At 57.0% G+C, this 12,732-nt stretch overlaps 1 protein-coding gene across 1 annotated transcript in view; it reads left to right on the top strand.

Annotated features, from left to right (window-relative positions):
* Window positions 1-12,732, top strand: part of LOC135405223 (zinc finger protein 239-like) — a 229,329-nt gene that overhangs the window by 140,428 nt on the left and 76,169 nt on the right. The window lies entirely within an intron of this gene.

Genomic DNA, 12,732 nt, shown 5'->3' with positions numbered 1-12,732 from the left:
AATAAAAAGTGTTTAATTGGGAGGATTAGGAGAGAGAGGACATTTCATGAGCACTTGATTGAGTTGCTATATATTAATCAAAAGCTGAATTAATTTAGTCTCACTAAAACTCAATTTTTTTTCTTCCTAGTTTCAGTGTAGAGAATAAATATGAAATCACTGGACTTCAGGCCTGGATCATTACCCCTGTGCTTTGGTGTGCAAATGCTTCCTCCTTCCACTTCTCCCCTGCCATCATTTCTGTCAACTGGACTCCTCTGCTGTGCTGTGCCAATATCCTGGGATGTGCAGTTTCCACGTTTGCAAAGATTAAAGGCTACTTTTGCCTACCAGTGCCAAAGGCTGGTCTGTGAAGTTCAGTGTGAGAGAATACTGGGCAATCAGACACTGAAATTGTTGAGCTTCAATGGGCCATGCAAATGGAATGACAGAATCCATTCTGCTGGCCCAGACACAGAAGCCAATATCTGGCTGTGGCTCTTTGCCTCACTGGCACCATCCTCTGTGGTTCCTGCTGCCCACCATGGCACTGGCAGCCCCGGGGCACAGGTACGTCCATCCTGTACATGAAGTCAGAGTCAGACTGTCCACAAATGTTAGCAGGATTAAAACACTGCACTGCTGATCTTCTCGAATTTATCTCTATTAATGTCTGGCTTCACGTGGTCAATCTGTGTTCTCTTGCACAGCATTACGTGGGTTTATGATTTTTATTATCACTGCACCAAATTAATCTGGAATGTGTGGTCAGAACAGTAATTACCTGTATTTGTGTATAACAGTGTGCTCTTCTACTTTTCATGCTTTCTGGCAAATTCACTGACAACTTCTTTCATGACTACATGATGGGGCCTGAATTTAAGGTTGGGGGGTTTTCCTGAGGGCAGCACTAACCAGACTTTTGTGTGTGTATGAGACAGGCAGAACCACAAATGCCTGCACAGCCCAGAGCAGTCAGTGTGGGGCTGTGCTTGCTGCTGCAGAGACCCCCAGGGAACAAACCCAGGCACTAGTTTGGGTTTATTCCTTGCTCTGTGTCAGTGGAATAGAATGTTCCACAGGAGCTCTGTCCCCCTCTGTGGCACTGGGTGGCTCGAAGCTGAAGAGGGGGGGGTGTCAAGTGCAAGTTCCCTTCTGAAGTGTATGTCCCTAAAAAGGACACTTGCCTTATCATTGCTTATTATTTGTAATATCTTACAGATATATCATACAATAGCTAAAAATGGATTCTGTAGAATATGTGCCATTGATATGACACAGAATATATCTGGTTATTGCTTTATCTCTCTGTCCAGACAGATATTGTGTCTGCAGAGAGATTGTATTTGAGGGATATGTTCCTCCCAATACCCTGTGAGCTCTACCCCCAAGGCCAGCAAATTCCTGAAGCTCTCCCTTCTGTGCCCTGCAGGTTTTGGCAGATTTGCAAGAGCAGGGGAATCATTCCCTGCAGCCCCTTTGCACTGTAGGAAATGGGAGCACTGTGCACATCCTGCTGCCTCCAGATTCCATTCTCGGTGTGGGAATGACCCTGTGGGGAGCAAAGAAATGCCTGGTTCTGCAGCAGCTGCAGATGCTCAAGGGGCAGCAGGACCAAGTCAGGGGCCTGAAGGGGGCCTGGGGGGCTTTGGGGTCCGGGAGGGTCCTGGGGGAGCTGGGGAGGGGCTTTGGGGATTGGGGGTACAGACCAGGACAGATCAGGACAGACCAGAACAGACCAGGACAGACCAGTACCTCCTCACTGCTCCCCAGATCTCTCCTGGAGATGGGCCACCTTGTTGTGGGACACATGAGCCCCCCCAGTGCCCTCCCAGTACAGCCCAGTGCCCCCAGTACAGCCCACTGTGTTCCTGTCCCAGGGTGCTGGGTGATCGCTCTTTGTGGGGGTTGGAAGTGATTTGAGGGGGGGCTGGGGAAGATTTGGGGGAGATCTGAAGAGTTTGGATGGGGATTTGGGGGTTTTTAGTGCCTTTAGGGAAGTTAAAAGAGGTCTGGGGGACATTGGGGGGTCAGAGGTACCTATGGGGGGAGGGGATTAAAGGGAAAATGGAGGTTAGGAGACATTTGGGAGGGGTTAAAGAGGCCTGGGCGGGCAGAGGAGGGGCTGCACCACGAGCAAGTGAGTCTTGAGACCCCCCTGGTGTCCCCAAGACCATCTTGGGTGTCCCCAGTTCCTCCCTTCACACCCCGAGGCCCCCCTGGTGTCTCCAATGTTCCCAGGGCCTCTCCATAGCCATAATTCCTCCCTAGGCACCCCCAATTCCACTGTCCACAAACCCCTCCCCACTGTCCCCAAGGCCCATCCCTGATGTCCCCAACCCTCCATCTCACCCCAGGAGCCCCCCCTGGACCCTCTGACCACAAAAACACCCCCACACACATTCACAGAAAGAACAAGGGCATCTGGGGAAACACTGGGGACAGATGGGGGGCTTTGCAGGGCACTGGGCGATTACTGGGGGATACTGGAACACACTGGGGGGAACTGAGGGACACTGGGAGGGCACTGGGAGGGACTGGGGAGTTACTGGGAAATTACCAGGACACAGCGGGGGACACTGGCAGGTTACTGGGCCATACTGGGGGGCAGTGGGAGGTCACTGGGACACACTGGGTGGTCACTGAAGGGGTCACTGGAAAGTCACTGGGATATACTGGGGTCTAGGGATCCCCTTACCCAGATGTGGTACATTCCCTCCCCCGGATTTTGGGGGCCATCCCTAGGACCCCTTCTTTTTGGGGCTGGGGGACTCCCTGGACCCACTGCTGGGCTTTAGGGAACCCCCCAAAATGCCCTCAAAACCCCTGAAATCCCCCCTCGACACATCAAAACCTTCTCAAGGTCCCCTCAAATGCCCTCACAGACCTCATCCCTCCCCAGCACCCTCTAAACCCTCTCAGTGACCCGCAAAACCCACCTGGGACCCCCCAGTCCCCTTTAGGGACCCCTCAATCCCCCTCAGAGACCCTCAAAACCATCTAACACCCCGTAAACCCCCTAGACACCCCAAAACTGCCTAAAAGGTCCCGCCAGGACCCCCAAACCTCCTCAGAGACCCCCAAAGCCCACCTGGCACCCCCCAAATCTCCTCAGAAACCAAAACCCCCTCAGAGACCCCCAAACCCCTTCAGGAACCTTCAACCATCCCCTGAGTCTCCTCAGGACACCGAACTCCCTCAGGGACCCCTCAAAACCTCCTCGGTTATCCCCGAACCCCCCCGCTAAACCCTCCCGAGCCCCCTCCGGGGGGACTCACAGCACTCAGAGCGAACCGCAGGCCCCGCCGCCATCACCGATTCCCGGCTGCGCGCGCACCGCGTTCAGAGAACGCCGCCGCAGCCAATCAGCGCGCGGCCACGCCCCCGCAGCCCCGCCCCCGCCCCTGCCGCGTTGGCTGCCGGGAATCGGTGATGGCGGCGGGTCGGTCGGTGAGCTCTGAGTGCAGGCAGGGGGTGCGGGAGAGCGGGGTCTGGGGATCCCCTCGGGGGCTGCGGGGAGCGCGGCTGTGGGGGGAAAGGCTGGAGGGCTCGGGAGGGTTTAGCGCGGGGGGTTCGGAGGTTCGGAGGACCCTCTCGGGGGCCGCGGGGCCCGGAGGCCTCCCAGGAACCCGGAAGGGTGATTCGATTGCCGAAAAAGTCCCTCGGAAAAAAAATTCAAAACCACCCAACCGAAAAAAGGACCCTAAGAAAAGGAAAAGTGAGAAAAAGGTGAAGGAAAAACTGCAAGGGCCAGGATGATTTTATTGCTTTGCTTCAGTTTTTCCTTGGTCTCCTCCTTCTCAGAATCTTTGCTCCCTTCCTTTACAGAAAGCTCTTCTGCTGTTCTGTAGTTTTGTGGTCCCTTAGGGGCTTTTAGGGGTCCCTGAGGAGGTTTTGGGGGGGTCTCTGAAGGGGTTTGGTGTCTTGAGGGGACTTAGGGGGGAGGTTGAAGGTCCCTGAAGGGGTTTGGGAATCCCCGAGGGAGTTTTGGAGTCTCCGAGGGAATTGGGAGGTCCTGGGGGGCCTTCTGGGGAGGGGTCTTTGAAGCAGTTTTGGAGGTTTCTAGGGGGATTTCGGGAGTCCCAGACGGTTTTGAGGGTCTCTGAGGTAGTTTTTGGGGTCCCTGAAAGGGCCTGGGGGGGCCCAGGTGGGTTTTACAGGTCACTGAGAGGGTTTAGGGGGTCTTGGTAGGGGGAATTAGGTCTCTGAGGGGATTTGTAGGGGTCCTTGATGAGGTTTGGATGGGTCCAGAGGTGGATTTCTGAGGGAATTTCAGGGGTTTTGAGGAGATTTTATGGGGTCTCTATGTCGGTGGACCGACCACAGGGAAGGAGGATCCCAATTCCCCCCCTGAGCCTCAGAGACTCCCAAAACTCAGCACACAGAGACCCTAAAGACAGAGGGGCCCAGGGGTCCCCTAAAGCCCAGAAGTGGGGTTCAGGGGGTCCCCCAGCTCCCAGGGGAGGGGTCCTGTTGGTGCCCCCAAAAATCTGGGGAGGGGGATGTACCACATCTGGGTAAGGGGATCTCAGTGCCCCAGTATATCCCAGTGACCTTCAGTATAGCCCAGTAACCCCCTCAGTGACCATCCAGTGTGTCCCAGTGACCTCCCACTGCCCCCCAGGATGGCCCAGTGATCCTGCAGTGAGCACCCAGTAACCCCCAGTATGGCCCAGTAACCTCCCAGTGTCTCCTCGTGTGTCCTGGTAATCCCCCAGTAACCCCCCAGTCCCTCCCAGTACCCCCTAGTTTCCCCCAGTGTGTCCCAGTATCCCCCAGTAATGACCCAGTGCCCCCCAAAGCCCCCCAGTTGTCCCCAGCATGTCCCCAGATGCCCTTGGCCTTTCTGTGAGTGGGGGAGGAGTGTTTTTGGTCAGAGGGTCCAGGGGGTGCTCCTGGGGTGAGATGGAGGGTTGGGGACATCAGGGATGGGGTTTGGGGACAGTGGGGAGGGGTTTGAGGACAGTGGAATTGGGGATGCCAAGGGGGGAACTGGGGACACCGAAAGGGTCTTAGGGACACGAGGGGGGTCTCAGGACTCACCTGCTCTTGGTTCAGGCCCTCCTCTCCCCTTCTAGGCCCCTTTAACCCCCTCAAATGTCCCCCAACTCCCCTTTTTTTCGTTTAATCTCCTTCCCCTAAGATACTTTTGATCCCCCAATGCCCCCAAGACCCTTTTAACTCCCCCAAATTCACCCAAAGCCCCTCAAAATCCCCCAAATCCCCATCCAACCGCCCCCCAGATCCCCCCAAATCTCCCCCAGTCCCCACCTCAAATCCCTTCCAACCCCCCCAAAGAAAGATCACCCAGCACCCTGGGACAGGAACACAGTGGGCTGTACTGGGGGCACTGGGCTGTACTGGGGGCACTAGAGGGGGCTCAGGTGTCCCAGGACAACGTGGCCCATCTCCAGGAGAGATCTGGGGAGCAGTGAGGAGGTACTGGTCTGTACTGGTCTGTCCTGGTCTGGGCTGGTTTGTACCCCCAATCCCCAAAGCCCCTCCCCAGCTCCCCCAGGACCCTCCCGGACCCCAAAGCCCCCCAGGTCCCCCCCGGCCCCTGACTTGGTCCTGCTGCCCCTTGAGCATCTGCAGCTGCTGCAGAACCAGGCATTTCATCAGCAAATGTTCAGGTGACCCCAAGCTGGGGGTGTGTTGATGTGCTGGAAGGCAGGAGGGCTCTGCAGAGGGACCTGGCTGAGGAAGAGTGTGTCAGCAGGAGCAGGGAAGTGATTGTTGGGCTGGAGTGAGCGCTGGTGAGGCCACCCCTGGAGTGCTGTGTCCAGCTCTGGGCCCCTGAGTTGAGGAAGGCCCTGGAGGGGCTGGAGCAGGAGCAGAGAAGAGCAGCGAGGCTGGGGAAGGGAGTGGAGCACAAGTGGTGTGAGGAGAGGCTGAGGGAGCTGGGGTTGTTGAGGCTGGAGAAGACGAGGCTCAGGGGAGACCTCCTGACTGTCTGCAAGTCCCTGCCAGGAGGTTGGAGCCAGGTGGGGGTGGGGCTGTTCTGCCAGGAAGCAGCAGTAGGACAAGAGGGCTGGGTCTTGAGCTGTGCCAGGGGAGGTTTCGGTTGGATATTAGGAAGCAATTTTTTCCCAAGAGAGCAATCAGGCCTTGGAATGGTCTGGGCAGGGAGGGGGTGGAGTCAGCGTCCCTGGAGGTGTTGAAGGTGAGAGTGGATGTGGCCTCAGTGCCATGGTCTGGGAAGCTTGGCGGGGTTGGATCCAGGGTTGGACTTGATGGCCCCAGAGGTCTTTTCCAATGTGGCTGATTCTGTGATTCTGTGATTGCCATTCCTATGGCAGCACATACTTGAGGCTCTATCCCCAGGGTGATAGAGATGTCTGTCCATATCTATCTCCAAGGTTAGTCTGTAAATGTGTGGTGTTAGAAAAGCAGGCTAAGTTGTGGGCTGGTTGTAGAAAGAGAAAGAAGCCCAGAGGCCAGTGCAAGCAGGCAGCCCTGAGCTTGCACCTGATGTCCCCTCCCTGCAGGTTACTGTCCTTGAGCCCAGGCCCTGAGGTGAGGCTGAGAAGTGGCGCGGAGGTGAGCCCAGAGCTGTCCCTGAGGTGAGGCTGAGAATAAGTGCAAGGCAGAGGTGCTGCTGAAGGAGAGCCCTGTGGTGGGGAAGAGAGGAAAAGCTGTAAGTGCCCATCCCTGAGAAGGTGCTGTGTCCATCCCCTGTGTGCCAGGTGAGCTGGGGCTTTGCTGCAGAGCTGCGGGCGCTGATTTGAGCATCTCCAAGTGCTGAGATGGTGGGCACCCAGGAACACAAACTGTGCCTGGCCACGGAGCCTGCAAGGAGGAGCAGAGACAGCCCTGGCAGTGTGGGGGGCCACGTTGTCCCTGTGCCTTCCCCTGCAGGCCCTGTCTGTCCCTGCTGGGCCCCTGTCCATCCCCCTCAGGTCCCTGCCTGTCCCCCCCGGGCTGAGCTCCCCCCAGGAAGTGCCGTGGAGCTGAAGCTGCTGCCATCCCCCCCCTGCAGCCACTGCCCCAGCCAAGGGAGCAGCAAAGGCAGGGCCAGGAGCAGAGGCAGCATCAGGGGAGCCCTGGGGGGGCCGGGAAGCTCTTGTGTGGGTCAGGAAAGAGGTGCTGGGCACGAGGCCGGGGCTGTGCTGAGCAGGCCCAGCCCTCACATCCCCCCAGCCAACGCCGGCTGCCCGGGGGGCTTGGGAGGGACCCCCAGCCCGTGTGGCCCACACTGAGCTGGCAGAGAGAGAGCCAAGGGACAGGGCCACGGGCAGGGCCACGGGTGAGGGACAGGCAGGGCCATTGCAGGGCCACGGTGAGGGCACAGCCTGTGGCAGCAGAGCTGCCCAGGGCCGGGGGCAGCCGGGGGTGTTGGTACCAGGCAGTGGTGGGGCCGAGCAGAGCACGAGGCCTCTTGCAGACCCCTGGAGCAGCCTCCCACTTGCCAGCCCTGCCCTAGTGGGGTGACACTGTCCCCTCCCTACAGGACACTCCCCCCAAATCTTTGTGGGGGCCTTTTGTGTCTATTCCTGGTTGCCGATTCCTGCTGGGGACCTGAGGGCCCCTCTGCAATCCCATCCATGGGGCACAATCTCCTCTCCAGAGCCTGACTCCCTGCAGACATTGCAAGGAAATCTGTGCTGGCAGCCCGAGTATGTCATGACCACCCGCACTCTCCCCAGGATATTTGGGACGAGTTCCCCTTCCCGGGTGCCCGTGGGATGGGGGGGAAGGCACTTGTTTTCCTGCTGTTCATGTTCTTGCTCCGCCCCTGTCCCTGCCCTTCCTGCAGCTGTCGGGTGATTGGGAAAGGGGCGAGAGAAGCCCCAAGAGCCTGAGACGGGGGAGAGGAGAAGGGGAAGCCTGGACAGTGGGGACCTCTGGGATCCCTGGGACAACAGAGTTGGAGAACCCTGGAGAGGGGGAATGTGTGGGAACACAGCACCCGTAAGGCGAGAGTCACAGGAGAAGGAACCCTTGGGATCCCCAACACTCCCAGCATCCCTACGTGGGACCCCCAGCATCTCAGACAAGGGAGACCCTCTGAACCCCAGAGGGGAGAGACCAGAGAGGGAGAACTTCTGGGACAATTTTTTGGGGTAATCTTCATATTTTGGAGTATTTTTAGCTGAATTTCAACATTTTGCAGTTTGAGGGACTAAGGGTCTTCTTTCTGTTTCTGAAGGTTTTTTTCCTGAATCTCGATGGTTTGGGTTTTTCTGAGCTGAATCTTGGTGTTTTGGAGGTTTTTATGGACACAGGATGCCCGGTGAGTTCTAGAGATGGACTTGGGCAGGAGGAACCCCCAAGCCAACGCGCTTAGCCCTTCTTTTCCCCCCCATCAGGATTTGTCCTTCCCAAAGCTTGGGCGGATGGAGGAGGAGGCTGCGAGGAAGAGGAAGATGCCTTGGGCCCCCCAGGCAGGTGAGGAGGAAGTCAGTGTCCCTTTGGGCGGGTGTTGTGCTGGGTCTGTCAACCCAGCATGGCCCCGGCTGCAGGACAACCCCGCTGGCGCCGCCGTCCTGCCGGGGCCGGAGTTGGGGGGATGTCCTTGGCCTTCCCTGTGGGCCGGAGGCAAATCCCCTCCCTGTCCTTCTTGCTTCCTGCTCCAGGCCCCGAACTGAGGATGGAGAGCCCGGAGGACAAATCCCCCCGTGAGACCCTGGTGGGAGAGGCCGTTTTGAAGGGCTCCACGGCACAGGAAGGCAGCGGGGAGGAAAAGGGCCGGAGATCCCCTCGCAGGAGGGGCTCCAAAGCCATCCCAGGGTGCTCTGAGGAGGAAAGAGCCAACCTGTGCCCGGAAGGTGGCTGGAGCTTGAGGCGGAGCTCTGAGCTGGTGGTCCCTGAGCAGCCTCCCAGCAGGGAGAAGCCCTTCAGGTGCTTGGAATGTGGGAAGAGCTTCAGTAGGAGCAGCACCCTCCTCACCCACCAGCACATCCACACTGGGGAACATCCCTACACGTGTAGGGAATGTGGGAAGAGCTTCAGCCAGAGCTCCACCCTCCGCACCCACCAACGCATTCACGCTGGGGAACGGCCCTACAAGTGCTTGGAATGTGGGAAGAGGTTTCAGACCAGCTCATATCTCCTCCTGCATGAGCGGATTCACACAGATGAGAGGCCCTTCTGCTGCACCGACTGCGGGAAGGGCTTCAACCAGAACTCCACCCTCATCAGGCACCGGTGCATCCACACTGGGGAGAGGCCCTAGAAGTGTGGGGAGTGTGGGAAGAGCTTCACCCAGAGCTCTAATTTGACCAAACACCAACGGACCCACCGGTAAGAGAAACCCTACCAGTGCCCCGACTGTGGGATAAGCTCATTGCTTCCACCCCGAATGAAGCCCTTGATTGTGAGGCAACCCCTGGAGTCCAGTGACTGTCAGTCCATCCCTTTTGACCAGAAAGGGCCAGTCCCCTTTCACAGGGGCAGGTTCTTTCAACAGAATCCTTCCTGGAGGATGTTTGGAGATTCCTGCCTTGGCTGGGGCCCCCCCAAAGTCACTGCCGGAGGTTGAGAGCAGAGATCTCCCCCCGAGCGTTGGTCTGGGGGAGTTCCATCTATCTCTAATAAAGAATTATTGCTTTTGTGCCAGCTTGAGTAGAATTGCTTCAACAATTGCTTTAGTGTAGAGCACTGTCCTATCTTATGCTGTACTCCTGTTAGTTTTAGTGTGTATTTTGTGCAGAAAATAATTCTGATGAAGATCTTTTGTCTGATCATTTGTAACCCTTAATAATTCATTTGTATCAATAGATCTGACTTGCCATCATTAAAACCTGGGAAACAAAAGTGGTTCAGTCACACCTCTGTAATTCCCCTAAACTTAAAAGTGTTGGCATGATCGAAGGCTGAGATTGGATCCAGCAGCCCCCAGCACCCCACAGTCAGTTGGGAGCTCAGGGGGGCCACCCCCCTTTTGCCCACCCCCCTGTGCCGAAAGACCCCCATGGGACCGTCAGACTGGTCAAACCACCCCCCCTTTTCCACCCTTCTCCCTATTTCTCCCACTTTTTCATTGTCCCCTCAATCCCCCATTTCCCCCCTGAACACTTTTGGGGTCCCAACCCCCACGTTTTGCCCTCTCTCCTGTGAATGCGGAAGGATAAAATGAGGCTGCACACACAGAGTTCCATTTTGGGTCTTGTCCGCCCATCTTTCCGGCATCCCCCTTTCATTGGGGTTCCTTTGGAAACAGCACCTGGGCTTTGTCTTTTAGTCCACTGGAATTCCCAGCATGGCCCCAAAGCAGTGCCCTGATCCCACACATTCCCCTCCCCTCATGTGCTGGCTGTGTTCAGCCACCAGACAAAAACACAGAGAAAAAACCATGCAGGGCATTCCAAGTGGTTTCCACTTTGGCAAACAGCACTCTCTGGATGGAAAACACCAGTCAAGGCCAAAACACTCTTTGGTGATCCTGATTAACTGAATGCAGCTGCTGCTGCCTTAACTTGTTCCCACAAAAATTCTCAGGGTTCCTTTGCTTCCAGGAGGCCCCACATGTCCCAATGGCCCCTGAATTCCATGAGCCTCCCCAGTCTCCAAAGGGTTCCTTTAGTCCCACGAGGCCCTGCAGTCCCCAAATGCCCTTTGGATTCTCGGAGATTCCCCATTGTCCCAGGATCCCTTGTGCTTCAGAAGGAGCTGCAGTGGGACAGTGGCCCCTTGGTTCTGTGAGCTCTGCAGTGTTCCAGGAATCTTTGGGGTCCAGGAGAGCCTGCAGTTTCACAAGGAGCACTTGAATGCAGGAGGTTCTGCAGGGTCACAATGGCCCCTGGATTCTGGGAGGTTCAGAAATATCTCAGGGCTCCCTTGGTTCCAGGAGGCTCGACAGTGTCCCAGAATTCCTTTGATTTGATGAGGCCCTGGATTATCCCAATGGACTCCTGATTCCATCAGCCCCCTCAATGTCACAATGGTCCCTTGGTTCCATGAGTTTCTGCAGCGTCCCAGGGTTCCTTTTGTTCTATGGGGAGCTGCAGTGTCACAATGGTCCCTGAATTCCAGGAGGTTTCCCAGGGTGACAGTGCTGCCTTGATTCCATGAGATTCCATAGTGTCCCAGGGCTCCTTTGGCTCCAGAAGGCCCTGCAGTGTCACAATGGTCCTTGGTTCCAGGAGGATCTACAGTGTCCTTGCTGGAACATGCGTGGCTGTGATGCTGCCCCACCTGCAGAGCTGCCTCCAGCTCTGGGCTCCAGCCCAGGAAGGACATGGACCTGTTGGAGCGAGTGCAGAGGGGAGCAGCAAGAGGATCAGAGGGATGGAGCAGCTCTGCTGTGAGGAAAGGCTGAGAGAATTGGCATTGTTGAGGCTGGAGAAGAGAAGGCTTTGGGGTGACCTAATTGTGGCCTTCCAGTGCCTGAAGGGAGCCAACAAGAAGGATGGAGAGACACTTTGGACAAGGTCCTGGAGTGACAGGACAAGGGGCAGTAGCTTCACACGGATCGAGGGCAGGGTTGGAGGAAGGAGTAAGAAGGAATTCTTTCCTCTGAGGGTCCTGAGATGCTCTTGAAGGCCCCTCCCAACCCAAAGCATTCCATGATTGTGGGACTGGTGGGTGAGGTGGTGGTCGGAACCGTTTGGGGCACAGGGACCCAAAATGAGGGAGTTTTCCATTGTGGGGGAAGGAAGGAGGGGGCAGCAGAACTGACCCCTTGGACACCTGGCAGGCAGGCTTTGGCTGGAAGCTGGTGATGGGGAGCTGAGTGAAGCCCCCACAAGGCAGGAGGAAATGGTCAGTGACCTGCTCTGCCAGTGAGACCCCCCCAAGTGCCTGGGCCCACATGGGATGCAGCCAAGAGTCCTGAGGGAGCTGGAGAAAGAGCTGACCAAGCCACTCTCACTCATTCCCCAGCAGTGCTGCACAACTGCACAAGTCCCAGCTGACTGGCAACAAGCACATGGGATGCCCATGCACAGGAAGGGCCAAAAGGAGGATCTGGGCAACTCCTGGCCTGTCCCATTGACCTGAGGACCAGGGAAGTCGATGCAGCAGATCCTCCTCAGTGCCATCCCATGGCAGGGGCAGGACAACCAGGGGATCAGGCCCAGCCAGTGTGGGGTTGGGAAGGGCAGGTCCTGCCTGACCAACCTCATCTCCTTCTCTGACAAAGGACCCGCTCAGCAGCTGAGGGAAAGGCTGGGGATGTGTCTCTGTGGAATTCCAGAAAGCCTTTGGCACCATCTCCCCCAGCATCTCCTGCACAAACTGGCTGCTCATGGCTTGCCCGGGGAACTGTTTGCTGGGTGACAAAGTGTCTGATGGCCCAGGGAGTGGTGGGGAATGGAAGGAAATCCAGGTGGGGCCAGTCACTAGTGGGGTTCCCAAGGGCTCAGGATTGGGGCTGCTCCTGTTTAACATCATTATTGATGATCTGAGACACGGGATCGAGTGCCCCTTCAGGAAAGTCGTGGACAACACCACGTTGGGTGTGAGTGTGGATGTGCTGGAGGGCAGGAAGGCTCTGCAGAGGGATCTGGAAAGGCTGGATCAATAAGGCCAAGTGTCAGGGCCTGCCTTTGGCTCCCAACAACCCCCTGGAATACTCCAGGCTGGGGGCAGAGGGGCTGGAGAGCTGCTCAGCAGGAAGGGACTTGGGGGTGCTGCTTGACAGGGGCTGGATATGAGGCAGAGTGTGCCCAGGGGGGCAAGAAGGCCAAGGGCATCGTGGCCTTTGTGGAGAAGAGTGTGGCCAGCAGGAGCAGAGAACTGATTGCCCCTCTGTGCTGGGCACTGGGGAGGCCCCACCTGGAGTGCTGTGTCCAGTTCTGGGCCCTCAGTGCC

The sequence above is a fragment of the Pseudopipra pipra genome, chromosome W, assembly GCF_036250125.1.
Source record: "Pseudopipra pipra isolate bDixPip1 chromosome W, bDixPip1.hap1, whole genome shotgun sequence".
Classification (NCBI taxonomy): Eukaryota; Metazoa; Chordata; class Aves; order Passeriformes; family Pipridae; genus Pseudopipra; species Pseudopipra pipra.
This window is presented reverse-complemented; position numbering and strand designations above follow the sequence as displayed.